This window comes from Cydia strobilella, chromosome 9, assembly GCF_947568885.1.
Source record: "Cydia strobilella chromosome 9, ilCydStro3.1, whole genome shotgun sequence".
Lineage (NCBI taxonomy): Eukaryota > Metazoa > Arthropoda > Insecta > Lepidoptera > Tortricidae > Cydia > Cydia strobilella.
Genome location: NC_086049.1, coordinates 9,303,383 through 9,321,398, shown reverse-complemented (window position 1 = coordinate 9,321,398; position 18,016 = coordinate 9,303,383). Strand labels below are relative to the sequence as shown.

The 18,016-nt window shown below is 36.9% G+C and overlaps 1 pseudogene; it reads left to right on the top strand.

Moving 5' to 3' along the window:
- The first annotated feature begins 143 nt into the window (after positions 1–143).
- LOC134744252 (putative inorganic phosphate cotransporter) lies at positions 144–13,700 on the top strand (annotated as a pseudogene).
- Positions 13,701–18,016: the final 4,316 nt, after the last annotated feature.

Here is an 18,016-nt window from a genome sequence, read left to right as displayed (position 1 = left end):
TATTCTTTTTTCTTTAGAAGCCTGCTATCTACTGCAGGAATCAGGGTACGGTCGAGTTCACAAACATCTTTGTCTTAGAGGCGTGTATATATACTTTTGGAACGTTGGCCTGTAAAGGTGTTTGTGCACTCGGCTGTACAGTGTTGGCTGCAAGTGGAGGTGTATTTAGTTGATACACCAGTATTTAAGGCAATATGACCCTCACAGGATGGAGACTAATATTAAATCGAGGTAAGTGAATATTCATTGTTCTTTATCTTATTTTTTTAGAAGTAATATTGCATGTATATGTAGGATCACCAACCAAAAAATTTTGGTGGAAGAAAATTTGCCGATTATCGTTCGCCTTTTCAACGGGATATATAAAAGCGGTGAAATATCCGAGGATTGGCTACACTCCACCTTCGTAACTCTTCCTAAGACTAGTAACGCCAAGTCATGCAATGAGTACAGAACGATATCCATGACAAGTCATGTATTAAAGATATTTCTGAAGATAATTCACAATCTGATCTACAAAAGAGATGAGGAAAATATTTCTAATACTCAGTTCCGATTTAGAAATAGTTTCGGGACTCGTGATGCATTATTTGGCTATCAGGTACTCTTACAACGTTGCCATGTTTTAAGCAAATAAATTTATGATTTCTGATTTCTGATTTTGGGATATATTGACCGAGAATATGTGTAAATGCTTGGAGGCCTTCGAAATGTGGGTGTACAGAAGAGTCCTGAAAATATTTTGGACAGATAGAATAACTAACGATAGACTGCGGCAGTTAGTAAATAAAGAGGTCGGAGTTTTAAAGACAGTCCAAAAATGCAAGTATACCGTACCTTGGTCATATCATGCGAAACGAGAAGTATGAACTCGTTCAACTCATTATCCAAGGAAAGATCCAAGGGAAAAGATCATTCGGACGAAGACGTAACTCTTGGCTCAAAAATCTCCGAAGATGGTTCAAACAGAGCACACGCTCATTATTCCGTGCGGCTGATGACCTAAAAACTATTGTGCTATATTTGGAAGGCTTTACGTTAGTAATTCCCCATAAAAGCTGAATTTTGGTCTCAGCCTACCTCTACAATAATTAATAAGCAATTCGTAGCCAGCAACTAATTATGTGCTCCAGTTACTTAAATATGTAGCGGGTCAAAGATCGCTGTTGGGTCCTGAATGGAAAATATTTAATGAATAAATGTGGATTGCAAAACAGCCTTTAGACTCACAATGAGAATAAATTCTGTCGGGGTCTTTTGTCGGGGTCGGGGTCAGTGACATTCATTTAGATTAAAAGAGCCATGCTAAGCGTCCCATTCAAATTCACTGTAGTGTTACATTGTCTATTTGATCTCCGAAATACAAAAGGTTGTAAAAGTTTATTCGAGACATTTTTTATAATCTGTTTTAGTTTACTATTACTAACCCTCTAAGGTTCGTTCGTCTATATGGCTGTCTCTCCATCTGTCTGCGGAATGTCTCTTATTCTTCTTTCCCTGTTCCCTTTATTTGGGGTCGGGCCTCCTCACTCTTCTGCGACAAGCAAGACTCTGTTTTGGGTTGTCTCTTTTGACATCTGGGATCTTTTGAGGTCTCTTTCTATGTTTGACCACCAGGTCGACGGACGGCGGCCTGGGCCTCTCTTAAGTTCTGGAATTTTCAATGCGACTTTGACGACATGATCATCACTATGCCTGTTTACGTGGCCGTTTTTCGGTGATTGGTGCGATTTTAAAGCTCCCCCGTATATACTCGTTCCGAACTTTATCCAATCGGGTCACACCTCCCGCCCATCTCAACATTTTCATCTCGGCTACATGGCACTCCTGCTCGTGTGACTTTTTGACTGTCCAGCACTCGGAGCCGTACATTAGTGCAGGACGGACTGCCTAGAATATATGCCATGCCATGTCTGCGGAATGTATATATCAAATAAACTGTAATTCAATAATAAATAAATACTTAGTTAAATTACAATTTTCAGAACCTTTTCTCTTGCTGTGTACATATAAGTAATTTATACATCAGTAATATTTTATATTTTTCAGTAATGATCATACCCCAGCGCTATGTCCTCGGGGTCTTGGGTTTATTTGCATTAGCAAACTCTTTCACAATGCGGGTCTGTCTCAGCATGACGATCACGCAGATGGTAACGCACACGGCTTCCACCGTACACATAATTGGTCAGACCTGTCCTGACACATCGAATGTTACTTCCAGAGAGGCTCCTAATAATGTGACGCTGATGATATATGAGGTAAGACGGCCGATGAGCTCGGGTAATACGTCGGCTAATTGTACGGTTTTAATTAAATATAAACATAATTCATTGCTATGCAGACGACAGTACTGGGGATGCCTATTACGCAGGCCGTGCCAACATCCCTCGTTCCGTGGTGCTAGAGAGTCGTGAAAAGCTTGTGTCGGATATTGAGGGCACTCTATCCAGAGTTTCGGTATGGGACCGGGACAATTTAGTGCGATTCAACCCCACCAAGATACAAGTTTGCGCGTTTACCGCTAAGAAAACCCCATTTACTGTGATCCCACAGTTCGAAGGCACAGCCCTTACCATGTCAGGGAGTATTGGGATCCTCGGTGTCGACATCTCCAGTGACGTCCAATTCCGTAGCCACCTGGAAGGGAAGGCTGATCTGGCATCCAAAAAACTCGGTGTGCTCAATAAAGCACGGCGATACTGTACTCCGGAGCAAACTGCTGCTATATAAATCGCAAGTCAGACCCCCATATGGAGTACTGCTGTCACCTTTGGGCAGGAGCACCTGGATGCCAGCTTGGACCCTTCGACTCAGTCCAAAGGCGCGCTGTACGAATCGTCGACGATCCCAAACTCACAAGCGGTATTGAACCTTCTACCAATTATGGATCTACTTATATCTATTTTATTAAAATCCGCTCAATAGCGCTAGAAGAAAAAATATGATTTAATACTCGTATTCGACGTCCTCTCAAGGCGGCGTACAAATGTAAAGACAAAAGTGGAATTTATATTCCTCCAACTTTCCTATTAAGAACTGTCGAATATGGAGGCACCTGGTGGTTTTAACTGGGCGACCTGTATGTTGACCTGTATGGTGTTTAGTTATTTTTTTTGTAGGTTAACTTAGAAAATATTAACACTAGTTATTAGGTATTTAGCTTAAGACAAACTAACAAAATCTATGGATTGTTATGATCTGCGATAAATGATTATTTAATTTAATTTAAGAGAATGTCCCCTGAAAGGGTATAAGCGCTAAATCTGGATTCAGCAAGTATTTTCTTTAAAACATGAATTTTTTCCGCAAATGTGTCAAAGACTTTTTTGTGTAAAATTTAATTGGCTTTTTCTCCAAGATAGTACACATTTTCCAAGATGGCGGAGGTTCCTCGAGGTCCCCTAATGTCAAATAGTGTGGACATGAAAAAGAGACTATTAATTAACATACATAACAATTTCAGCACTATTCTAGAGATTTCGAGGTTAGGCCTAATCCGATTGTGTATTAGTAAATAATATTAGTGAATAAATCTAGTTAAATGTTCTAGTCAGCCTTACCTTTGTATGATCTATTTTACAAACCACCCTATGACAATTATTGTCGAATAATTAATATAACGAGTTCGATTTCTCGTTATCGCTAATAAATATGGTTAATACATTTATAGAATTAAGCGTCCAAATTCCTACAGATATTTTGATGTAAATGAATTGTCGATGGAGTTATTGATATTGTATTATTTTTGTCATGCGGATTAAACATGTGCACGTTAAAAAGGTATTCTTATTTAAACTGTGTATAATGTCTTGGAAATTTCGGTTAATAGAACTATTCAAACTCTCGTAACTACGAGTAAATTGTTTTATTGTTAGACAAACTGAAATGCGTAAGTACCGATGTATTTAGCAATTACAATCTAGATTAAGGGGCTGAATCAAGGTTTTACTTGATTCCACGAGCCGTAGACGCATGTATTTCTCCTAGATAGGTATAGTCGTTTGTTAACTGTTATTGTATAAAGACTTCACCAAATACTAATTATGTTTCGAGTGATTAAAGGCATAGTTTGCATTTAATATATGTATTTCAGCAGTTTAAAGATTACTTATAATTGACTCTTATTTACGTAACTGATGCCTTATAGTTTTTTTCATAGGAACGCACCTTACCTAATAAATTTGCGATAATAAATTTCAATTATATAAATCGCCATGCGCATTTTCTTATAAGTAGACACCCTCAAACCTCTCAGACCTCTTCTATATGATAGTATTTATTTATATCAAACTTCCCTCTTTAATATCTAAAATTTTAAAGATGGTAATTTAATCAACCCCAATACCAACACAAGTCGCGCTCGACAACATAATTCGTGCTAGTGGGTCTAGTCAGTAAGACGCATTTTATTTTAAATTTTATAATCAGTTTAGGTACTTATATATTTCAGCGTCGAGAAAAATATGACTGGAGCGAAGGCACCCAGGGATTCTTGCTTAGTGCCTTTTATTATGGATACGTGCTGACTCACCTGCCCGGTGCTCTTCTGGCAGAGAAGTTTGGCGGAAAATGGACTGTTGGGCTTGGTCTGTTGACTACGTCTGTGGCCACCGTACTAACCCCATGGGCTGTTACTGTCGGAGGCGCTGTCGGGTTGTTTATAATTCGCGTTATTGAGGGAATGGGAGAGGTAACTATTGTTTTGTATATAAAAACGTTCTAATAGTTTTGATATAAACTGTGTTTATAAAAATGTGGCCCCATTACACAATAGTCATTAATTCGGAAAACCAGTATAAGTGAGAGATCTATGTCAAGTTAACATGCGTATATATGCATAATCAGAGATCGCAGCATAGCACTCGTACTGGTTGGCAAGTTGTGATGGGAGTTGAGCTCAGGAAGTTGCTCACCTTATGAGTCTGTGGCGGGAGAACATGCTTCCACCCCGTGATATGAACTTTGTTCTCTCGTATATTGCATAAGTTTTGTTTGAGGTTGTTTCACACAGAAACTTCGGAAATTACTCATGTTCTTTTGTACTTATGAACAGATCTAAAGTAAATCTCAATTAGATTGTAATTTTTCGATATTAATGCTACCTTAAGGTTTGCAATTCTGCGAGATATGTCGGTGACCCTAGTTCTACTGCGGATATCATCATCTCTGATTCTATCACGCAGAGAAACCCCGAGCATAGCTCTCTCCATTGCCCTTTGCGTGACCTTGAGCCTTCTTATGAGGCCCATCGTTAGCGCCCACGTCTCAGATCCGTATGTCATCACTGGCAACACACACTGGTCAAAGACTTTTGACTTAAGACACTGCGGAAATTTGGACGAAAAGATACTGTGGAGCTTCCCGAACGCTGCCCAACCGAGGCAGCACCTTGAGTGGCAGTGGGCGGGGCACATTGCTCGCAGAACTGATGGCCGGTGGGGCCGGAAGGTTCTGGAGTGGCGTCCGCGTACCGGAAGACGAACTGCCGGTAGGCCTCCAACGAGGTGGAGCGACGACCTGGTGAAGGTCGCGGGAATTCGGTGGATGCGAGCGGCACAGGATCGGTCGGAGTGGCGAGCCTTGGGGGAGGCCTATGTCCAGCAGTGGACGTCTATCGGCTGACATGATGATGATGATGATGATGAATGCTACCTTTGAAAATCATTTGTTTTGATCAAATTCTTTAGACCTATGAGAATCTATACAAAAAAGTAGTAATAATCTTTTTTTTTATATTCTAGGGTCCAGTAACATCAGCTTTTGTACTGTTATTAGCGCGATGGGTACCCCCGTCGGAGCGGTCTCGATTTGGCGCTATGATATTCGGTGGCGCCCAAATTGGTAACATTTGTGGGCCCTACTGCTGAATAATGGTGGAGATTGGGCAAACGTGTTCTATTCGTTCGGAGGATTGGGGATAGTACGGGTCCTATTTTGGGTAAGACTTTACTTTTCACTAAACTTATAGATGTAGACCTATGTAATTTTCAACCGAGCACCGAAAAAGGGAATGAGTATTATATCTATCTAGACAATGGATAAAAACGAAATAAATAGAAAATTATAGCAACTTAATAGTTACCTATATGTGTATAGGTGGATTAAGAATGACGCATCCAAAAAACACCCTAATCATTCAAGTGGAAGTCTTAATTTGCCGAGCCAGAATTGATAAATTTTTTGAATCAACATCAACTGAATAAGTACAATATTGGATTTATATTGCTCAATTGAGGGAATTGAGACTCGCAAAGTGTGCAGGTATACGACGTAATAAATGTCGATTAAATTAGCAACGTCTTATTTAATCTCCAAGTATAGGTATTTTATCAAGGGTGACATTTACCTTTATTTCTCAATACAAAACCATTAGGTACTCGATGATTCGTGTTAAATTTTAGTATAATTATGCTTAATTACAGATAGCAGAAACCTATTTAGGTTTGTTAGCGTGTAATGTTTTTTTCCGCAATTTATAGAGGAATTTACATTTACCTGCTTAGATTTCCCCAGTCATCAAAAATTATTATTCAGTTTGTACAAGATTGTACTCGTATCACATTTTCATACCTATCATAAATCATAACATAAAACAATTACTGTGACTTAGACAGTGGAAAACACAGTTAACTTTGTGAGTCAGTAACCCGTGTGACATTTAAACAATTTCAAAGTAAGTATTTTAAGTTCGAATAGCGACGGAAATCAATTGCAACTGCAACACTGCGTGCATCTTAATAAATTAGATGTAAGACAACCATAATAATATGTATGAATCGCTTTTTTTATTATTGTGAAAAATAAGGTTAAATAACAATATACAACATACGTATTTAAGAAGTATTTATCGTTAGTTATTGGTTCTAATAAAAAAAAATTAAAAAAAGCCATTTATTCCTTAATATCGTTACAATATTATAAGAAAATTATCGAATATTAGTGCATGCATAACTTATACTTCATATTTTAAATTCTAAATAATTTACTGTATTTATGTCTACTAAATAATTATTTTTTTACATTTTTTCATTATGTTGATTTTAATATAATTTATAATTCAATTATTTTAATAAAATTTAATTTTTCTATTTGGTATATAAATTATGTCTTGGATATTAAGGACCTTTCTCGAGTATAGGCCTCCTCCAACTCCTTCCATTTATGTCTAGTTTTTGCTTGTTCAATCCAGTGTTTTCCTGCTATTTTAGTAATTTCATCTGACCACCTTTCTAATGGTTTCCCTTGCCTTCGTTTTCCCTCTGGACCAGGCCATGTTGTCACAGTCTTTGTCCACTTGTCGTCATTCATTCTTATTACATGACCCGCCCATCGCCATTTAAATTTTTTGCAGTATGTCAGAGCATCAGTTACTTTTGTTTTTTGTCTTATCTCTATGTCTTTCTTTTTAACGATACGTTTTATGTTTAGGATGCTCCGCTCCATGCTTCTTTGGCATGTGTTAATTTTATTTTTCGTGTAAGAATTGAAGACCCACGTTTGACATCCGGTTGACACATTGCGTTATTGGTTACAGTACCCCAAACACCCATCCGTACATATCGGATCGGGAACGGGACTACTTGAAAGACAGCGTCATCGCTTCAGGTCTGTACAGGAAGCTGGACCCGGTGCCATTTAAGGCTTTGTTGAGATCGCCGCCGCTATGGGCCCTCGTCGCAGCGGCTGTAAGTATTTTTTAGGTTTCCGTACCCAAAGGGTAAAAACCGGACCCTATTACTAAGAATCCACAGTCCGTCTGTCCGTCTGTCACCAGGCTGTATCTCTTGAACCGTGATAGCTAGACAGACTAGACAGTTGAAATTTTCACAGATGATGTATTTCTGTTGCCGCTATAACAAATACTAAAAAATAAATTTGTACGGAACCCTCGGTGGGCGAGTCCGACTCGCACTTGTCCGTCCGGTTTTTCCTTAATTATGTGTATAAGTCAAGAACGCATGATTTGATTAACCAGCTTAGGGTTTTGGAAGACATTGAGTGAAACGGTTTTATATTTTGGCGACTCAGGGAGGAAGACGATGTGGAAATGTTATAACATTATTATGTTCATTTTGCATAAAATTATTGATATTGCTCTATTTTCACGAGTTAATATTAGTTTATCGCGTGCAAACGAAATATAAAATTATACAACGAAATCTATCAAGTATTGCCTGTGGTATTGCAATACATATATGTAAACTCATTGTCACATAATTAGTTAAAGAATAGAATAGGATAGAATACTTTTTATTCGTAAACACACAGACAATAGACATACATTAAAAGAACATAGTGAAAATAAAGTGTCGCGAAATGGCCCCATCTCAGCATGCTGCTGGCGGCTAAAGAAATTTTCTCTTTAAATAGAAAAGGGTTCCGTAGTCAACTGGGAACCATTATGCTTTCGCCATGTTCGTATGCCTGTCCGTCCGATGCCGATGCTTAGTGATCGTTACTGCTAAAGAGCTGCCGTTTAGCATGGGTATACAAATGGGTATAAAAACTAGGAACAAAAACAAGAACTAGAAAAGAAACCCTACACGTAGACTTCACATTCGTTAAAGAGGGGTAATTTTCTTCTTCGCTATAAGTTTATAATGTGGAGTCTTGTTAGATTTTTGAAAACGAATAATATGGGTTTTCTAAAACCATTTTTAATAAAATTATTATTTTCAGAAATAATCACTCAAAAAAGTAAGGAAAAATGTGTCCATCCCCTCTAACTTTCAAACATGGGTCCAATAAATCTGCGCATTTCAGTTTTTCTTCAGGCATTGTCATTATGATTGCTAAAAACAATCTGTATATACCTCACAAATAGTAACACCGCAGATTGGGCACGATTGGGGCTACTTCACAATGATCACCGACCTTCCCAAGTACTACTCCGACGTGCTTCGGTTCAACATCAAAGAGACCGGCCTCATGTCCGCCTTGCCCTACATGGCTATGTATGTGTCCTCGTTTCTGATGGCCGGCCTGTGCGATTTATGCATCAAGAAGAAATGGCATAGCATCAACACGGGCAGGAAGATATACACGACCATATGTAAGTGAAAAATATTTGTCACAAATATTAAGGAGATATTCGTATTGCGACTGCAGCAGCGTTACCTACTGCTACAGCCGAGCGTTGCTGGACTTGCTGGTGTAGTGTTACATTACAGTAAATTTCCTTAATAAACCGCGTTGCTACATAGCTGTCGCGATTAATCTGAACGTTTAATCTGTTACTCAATTTTATTTATTAAGGAAATGGACAGTGACATCGCCTTTTTCCTGCTACTGCAATGCTACAGTCGCCATCCCAATTGCTCCTTCAAAAGAACGATTCGTTGTCACGTATCGTGGGGGTAATTCTATGTGTTGGAGTTATAATTAATATTATTCTAATTTAATATAGAATCATGCTAGTTTCATGTTCATCCATGTTTGTATGTAGCGCAAGTGACTGTTTTGTGTTATTTTATTATAATAGTATGGCTTTGATCGGACGAAACATTATACATACCTGTGTAAATATGTAAAGGATCGTAATAGACCATGAAGTACAGACCATGAAAGTCAATGTTATTGAAGCATCATAGTTCGTACTGCTAAGTAAAATTTTAAATTATTAAAATATCACACATTTCATTTTCCTCCCGGGCCACAATAAATAATAAATAAATAATTATCTAAGGTAAAAGGTTTATCGATTAGTCGTTTATTGTCAATTAGGACTTGTGTGTGTGTGTGTGTGCGTAATTCTGCACAACTGTGTAATTACTCTTCCCAATGAAAAACTAACATAATTTATCTTTCTCCTTAAAAAAAATATTGTAATTTGACCCTTAAGTCTCAGCCATAGTAGTAGGTCAGACTAAGGAAAACTTTTTCCTCAGCCTCTTCCGTACCGGCAGTTTTTATCATGCTTGCCTCGTACTCGGGATGCAACCGCGCGGAGGCCGTCGGCCTCTTCATAGCGTCCATGGTTTTCATGGCAGGCTTCTATAGCAGCGTCAAGATCAATGCAATGGACATCGCGCCGTACTACGCAGGGACGTGCTCTGTATTTGCTAACGGGATCGCGGCAATTTTTGGCATGATTACGCCTTATTTGATCGGGTTGTTGACTCCTGATGTAAGTATATTATTATTATTATTTCAATTTTTTTACACTGAGTACAAAGTTGTTGCTTCTTCATAGCGTCCAAGGTGGTCATGGTAGAAACCAATAGCAGTGCAAAAATAAATCGCGCTGATGAATGTTTTGGAGAGTTTGGAAACAATAAATCGACCTTAAGTTCCAAGAAGCCTCACTCCATCGGTTCTTTTACTAGTAACGTAATGTACCTATATTATACAAGTGTCCTGATTAAAATCACACTCGCGTCTTTCGAACCTCAGATAAATATATGTCACAGTTCAGTACCATTTCAATACTAAAGTCCCTATCAAAAAGTTGACCGTTAGGCAAGCTCAGAAAAAAATATCCTCATGGCTCAGCTCCCAACACACACACACACATTCACTCGCAACAATTAACTTGATCGAGTCGAACGCCATCAGCGCCAACTTTAAAATTCTAATAAGTATAATTTAGTTCGTTTCAATATAATTTAAGATAATTTTAGAATGCTTGTTTCTTAATAATTTATTGTAAAAAATGTAAAATTCATTCTGTTTTCTATCTCCTCTTTATATGCTTTAAGTTATGTTAATTAATTGTATAAACTCATTCGAGTCTGGGTTACCTACGAGACAGGCTAAGCCTAGTTTAGGAACCAGAGTAACCTGACTAGTATATTTCTATGCCAGGTACATTTTGTCAACTGTATTTAATTAGGTTAATCTTAACAACCCTGTAAATATTTTTGTGTACCTACAATATTTTTATTTTTTATTTATTTATTTAGTGCTTTGATCTCAGCTCTCGTACGATAGAAACCATTAAGCTGGGAAGCCTTGGCGTGGTTTGAGAACTTTTAGTAGTGAAACAGCCTATTTATTAACTGAAAAAAATCCAACAATATCGGATCTAGTTTTACCTCTAGGTTGTATAGTATTCTAGGTTGGATTACGATCACTATTGATAAACTATAACTATTAAATTGAAGATTTTAAAAACCCCCTACTGCCAATAATGAATGAATGAATGAATGAAATGATTTAATCCAAAAAATATTTCCATATAAGGTTAAAACATTTAAAACGATGTACATTATAATATATGATTAAATTAAATTAAGACGTACACAAACACAAAAAATTAACCCATACATGCCATACATCATTTTGGAAAAGAGCTGATACTCTTCAAACTTCTAGATCGATTTCTATCAAACATAGCTAAGAACCACCACAAGAAAACTCACTTTTACGTAAAAGAAACTGCATTCAATTCGGTCCATCAGCTGGAGAGCTACTATGCAACAGACAGACAGATAGAAATTTGCGTCAAACATAAAACACTCCTCTTTTTGCGACGGGGTTAAAAACAATTCTTATTTCAAATTGTTATTATTATTTAATAAGCAGGCAGGCAGTTATGGCAACTGATATGGCCTGTATCCAGTAATCATAAAGATATATAGTTATCATGAACGAGTATTAGATGTAGTGTTATGCTTGTCTAATTTATTTTTAAACTGGTTCACATTTTGTGCTGAAACTACGTCTTCCGGGAGTTTGTTCCAAGCCCTTACTACTCGGTTGCTCAGAAAGTGTTTGTAAGGGTTACTGTGAGACCTATGCCTTTCTAGCTTTAAGTGATGACCTCTCAGACGATCGCTGTTGAAATTGATTGAATTTAAGGTGAATTTAAGTAACCAAGCGGATCCTTTATGAGGAATAGATTTCATTTTACGGTACAAATTACTATCATATCCTAGTAATTAGCTACGCATTCGCTGTGCCGGTTAACAAATAGTTTTTATCTTTAAAGTTCGTGAGCTGGCAAAGTATTGCGAGGACGATTTGACGACTGATTGAGTTCCGGGTGAAAATTAGCGAAACGAAATTTCCTATTCCGTTTCACACCACTGGATAATGTAAGACGAAATGCCGGTTTTTTTAGAGCTAGTGTTCTGAAGGTTCCATTTTACTTTAAAATTAAACACTGGGGAATCTACGTATCTAAAGTGTCAGTAGCACACATGTGATGCTTCTTCATAGCAAACGGCCATGGACGGCGTACGGTACGGCGGATGGTACGGTGTATATGTATAAGTACTAATAATAATAATACATATACAGTGTGGAAAGATAAGTCGGGCCCTGGAGGGTACTACCTTAAATCTTTAAGCTGGCTCATTTTACTTAAAGGAGACATTTATTTATTTTTAAAAAGAAACAAATCTGCATTCAAAGATTTTCTAAAGCTCGCTTGCCTCGCCCGGGACTCGAACCAACTAAAATAAAAAAATAAAAAACCCTCTTTTATTACTTATACTAATCGATAGTATTATTATTCAGGATAAAATTTCTCTAACAAACAGTCCCTCGAGAAAGGCCTCAAGATTGCTAAATGGCAGCCGTTTTGTGATCCAAAAAAGCACTACGACTTTTTAAAACCTCCGTTTTCTAAACATACTGCACCTCAAGTTTCGATTGGCGTTTTATATACACAATTGTCACTACTTGTACTATATGCTGACTAGGCACCTGTAATTATAAAATGCATAATAATAATGCAATAATATCAATAACATAAATATAAGGTTTAAGCCAGTGTAAGTATTTACATGTGGAAAAAAAGTGGCAGCACATTATGTGGTTTTTTTCATTATATTTTGTGATAATTTTTAAGCAGTGAATTTATAGTAATCTGTAGATACTATTCTATAAAATCAAATAAAATCGTATTTAAAAATAAAAGGGCGAATTCAAGTTTTCGCCTTTTATAATACATCTCTCCTAACACTTTTGGACAGCGTCTTCTGAGAAAATTTATGAGGTGTTTTTCATAAACATAGTTTTTCTTAAAGTTTGATGAGCTAATTAATTCCTTACTAAATTGTCTTTTGTTCAATATTTAACTTTTTTGATTTGACTTCACTTTGACGTAGTTACATGGAATTTCTACTTTTATGTATTTGCCATTTTTACAGAGGTTAGATTGGAGAGACTTCCCGACTACCCAAGACAAAATCCATTTAATTGGTGTAACTTATTCGTAACATGATATTCCTAAAATAATAAAACAAGTGAAAATGGAAATGCATTTGTAGCATTGTGGAAAATGGCAAGTGAAGATTGTCAAATTGAATTGTTCAAAAGTTTTCTAAGTACATTGCAATAAAAATGAGAAAAATCAAACAATCTCATATTTTTTAATATGATTTCGTTTTTATTTTAAAATAACTAAAATTAAATAAACTGCTTCTTAATTAGCAAAAGATAAAAAATATAAGTACCAGATAATTCACTGCTACTTTTTTAACCACTCCTTACTACCTTTTTTTCCCTTTCAGCAAACTATAGGACAGTGGCGTATTGCATTCTGGACAGTATTCGCGGTGTTAATAGGCACTAATATCATTTACTTGATCTGGGGAAGCGGTGAACCGCAGTGGTGGGATGATGTGGACAAGTACGGCTATCCTCCACATTGGAAACATGGTCCGCTGAAAAAACGACCTCCGGAAACTGAAAAGAAGATAGTGTACCCCAAGCATGATCATTCGCCCGTCTCAACTGACTGAAAATAATTTGAGTATTTTACTCGAGCGCGTCAGATTAAGATATAAGTGATATCTTGCTTCCCCGTGGACCTTTATCACTTTAAGCCGTCTATGTTGAGCCGTTTGTTGGTGGGGGATTGGTGGCGGGTTCAACAAATCGTTAAGCAAATTGTGGATTTGATTATTTTAGTCCAAATTAACGATATAATTGTGCTATTACTAAATCTGACAATTATTTGTACACATGTCCTTAATCTGACGGTTACAATGTCAAAATCGGGCGTCAAACTTGTGGTCGTCAGATTAAGGAAATGCGTTATAAGTGTCATATTCAGTTATAGAAAATTTAAGCATTTACTTGGACCAAAACGACCAAAACCCACTCCCACCCACCCCCCGAAATTTAAAAAAACTCTGTAGACACTTTCCTGCTCGCTGGAAAAGAAAACATTACATAACCTTTTTTTCTTCTTACCACCTAATCTTTCGATTCCAATAGGTCTCCACGACGCTCGAGTAACTACATATTTAGCATCGCGGGCTCCCCAGCTATAATGTCCATCGACAAAACTATAATATGAGATACCTACTGCGGCACTTTGTATGTGATGCACCATACGATTTGCTAATATATTGTAAATAAAATAAGCGTTTTTATAAAGTCACAGGCTAAATCATATACCTGGTGTATGTTTACTATGTTTTTAATAAAATCATTAAGTAACAAGATCGTGTTAAAATAAGTTCCAGATGTCCTACCTGTAGACACTACTTATAGGATACCAACTGGTAAAATATCACTCAAGCAGCTATAAATTTCTGAGAAATAAAAAAATGAGATAAAAGAGAGATTTGTTAAAATATTGCATAATATACAGGGTGGCTAAAAAATAAGTGCATTCCCGTTGCCATGGACGTTTTGGGATTATACTGAGCAACTTTTACTATGGGACCAATCCCGAAATCGTGAAAAAATTTTTGGCTGTTCCAAGTTGCTCAGTATAATCCCAAAACCTCCCTTAAAAGGAAATGCACTTATTTTTTAGCCATCCTGTATATTATGCAATATTTTAACAAATGATATTATATCATAGAATTCTAATCAAATGATCGCTCTGACGTGACTTTTCAAGATATAAATGCGCAATTTATAGACAATTAGGCAGTCATCTGTCGTCAGCAAACGTGATTTCTTAAGGATCATTAAAATGAATAATAAATCGTAAGAATCGTAAGAGAACTGTGTTATGGATTCAAGTTTATGACTCGGTTTAATTAAATTTCTTTTGAAACATTGACATTCTACGATCGTATAGCAAATTGACATTTCTTTAACAGTCATTACGTAAGGTAAACCCGTGTACAATCGCTTTCCAAGCGCAAGTTACTCCGTACAATTCTCAGGTAAACCAGTCTTACTGGGATCTCATGATCTCAAGATTCCTAACAGTTATGCGTAGTAACTGAACTTACACAGGTCCTTTTGAGCATTCGACTTTCTTGCGGTTTATAAGTGGTTGAAACAAAACCAAAGTTACTTCCTATCGGGTCATTGGGTCGAATAAATTACGATAACGATTTATTCGACTTGTTTTAATAAGTACTCTTACACTCCACATGATGACCATATGGTTGCTTATGTAAAATGTTACCGGCGGCTGATACTTAATTTAGTTATTCGATGTTCATTAAATTGTTAATGTACTAGTGATGCAACCAGTAGACCGATAAGCTCCGTGTAAAGTGTCTAAATTAAAGCTCTTAAAGACCATAATAGATGTTCTCTTTTTTGGGCTAACTGAGCTTTTCACCTGATTTGAAAATAAATAATTGTTAATTTCATATCATAATATTCAATTAATAGTAGGTTTTACGTTTAACTCTTACACCGACAAAGTTGTTCTGTGTGATTCGAAAGTAAATTTTCATTGAAAATAATTTGACAATAATAAGGAGATAAACATTTATAAATAAATACAGTGGACCTTAATATATATAGTCCTCCTCATCGTTTTCGATGACGGCGACCGTAATAAACATAATGGACGTTGTCTAGACTCTAGCGTGAGCCCTAATGTGGCTGGCCAGGCCGAACTTGCTCTTAAATACTCTATTGCACGCGTGACAAAAAAGTTGGCCAACTGCGTTGAACGTGTACACGTAGAAGGCCTTAAGGACTTTCTTTCCGCAAATGGCGTTTTATGTCTAGACTTGTGAGGCGGTTATCTTCAAATGTAATGCACCATACTCCTCCTCGAACCTCGACATCACAATCCTTAAGAGAAACACCAAAAACTTCGTGTTAACGAGGTTTCGCCTTATAGAGGGCATCGACTTAGGGAGGTTTTTATAGGTTCTTGTTCGTCTTAAAGAGGTTTCGAGTTACCGAGGTAAAACGCATGAAACATTCGTGTTAGAGAGGTAATTATACAAACGCATAAAGTACAGTCTTATTGCCTTTTTCGAGCTACAGAGGTTTGTTAGTAAATAACTTCGAGATATAGAGGTGGGAAAACAATACGCCTATTTTTTAGAGTTATTGTACTGGATAGTCGTGAAGGAAATCGTTGGTTTTACTTCGTTTTAATGAGGTTTAATATTTCGAGTTATGGAGGTTTTGGGCTTTGAAGGGAATGGCATTTTATTTCATGTTAACGAGGATTTTGCATTAATATGCTTCGAGTTATCGAGGTTCCACTTTATTATACGTAGGAACTTCTACGTATACATAATTACATACTAATTCTCACTGAATGCTTAATAACTAAGCCTTATATTAGTAGTACTTAAACATTTGGCCGTTTATTTATACAGGTAGATGAGTCTAATAAACCGCTAAACGAGATTGTGTTCGTTATACTAATATTCTTGTCTTATTTATTTTAGTACAACCTTCCCGTAAATAACTGACATGCAAGCATTTTACTCAAACACAGCATTTTAACCATAACGCAATGATTGCTTTCACACGAACACGTTGATAAATATAAAATGGACTTTCTGCAATGTAACTAAAATGTAGGTAAATATTCTTGTCACGAACTAACGATAAGAATTTGTAAAAATAATACTTTAGTTAATAGCCTTGCAGCTACCTTCGCGTAGGTATGTACTCCATCAATATGCGTTTAAAACAGTATGTGCTTAAAGTCGTAGCTTTAATTTGGGCGCTCTATTAATGAGACCACGTGTGATTCGCAAAAGGTCAGGGTTGGCATTCTTACGCTGTATGTATCTGGCATTCGCCTTGAGCAAACTAGCGTAATGTGATCTACGATTGTATCAGACCGGCAATCATAGGTATAAATAGATAAGACAGGATCACAGAGTCGAATGCTCGATTGCGCGTGGATGTGATGAGAATATAGGATCAGGTGTGCCTTTCGCGGTGAAGGCCGGTATGTGATTGACCACTGTGTCTGCATAAGTTTATGCAGATTGCGTGCATTTTATGCGCGCAGATTAATGTCACAGAACGTGTAAGATACATACTGCCCGATTCGAACTTTTAGATAGGCACGTCAAATATTACGTCTAGATACGATATGGATTAGATATGTCAGTGTCAAAGGTGGCGTTTCTTCAAACAAAAACGTCACTTTTGTCACTGACATATCTAATCCATATCGTATCTACACGTAATATTTGACGTATCTTAGAGTTCGAATCGGCAGATAAGCGGATTTAAAAGTATTATAGTTAAATAAGTCAAAACTATCAATCGCCCTTGTAGAAAAACCGCGTACAGTTCGCAAATCGCAGCTAAAGTAGCTTAGCAGGTAGAGTGGCCAAAACATTGTTGTTCAGATAATCCGTGTGTTGATCTTTTTGAACAATTATCTACTTGTGTATTTATTTATTCTATCTGTGGATACCTAAACTGAAGTCGTATTTCTGATTTCTGCTATGTAAAAGTTATCATTATTTGTGGAACAGCGCCTGATTTACATGCAATAATAGCTAACCATATGATACTCAGTTGTCTTAAACATTGTTTGTCGATAGCTAAAATTAAGACGGTTCTATTTGTAGGAGACTCCTTTATCTTTTAATTTATTCTACTTAACTTTATCTTTTAATGCGAATAAATTATAAACTTGAAGCCTCTTAAAGGCTATATAAACATAGGTATAATCGTCCTCACGTGTTGAAGTGCGATCTTTGTTAGACACGGCGCGGCGTGCAAGCCTTATAATGTAGTTATTGTAGTCACTTTAATGGCGTTTGTCGCGATATATTATCCAGTAAATTAGGAACCTTAAGACTGGTAAACAGCACTTGTTATCAGAGATCAAATGCAATTCTGGTTGTACCTACTCAGACGACCGTTTGTTGGCGATCGACAC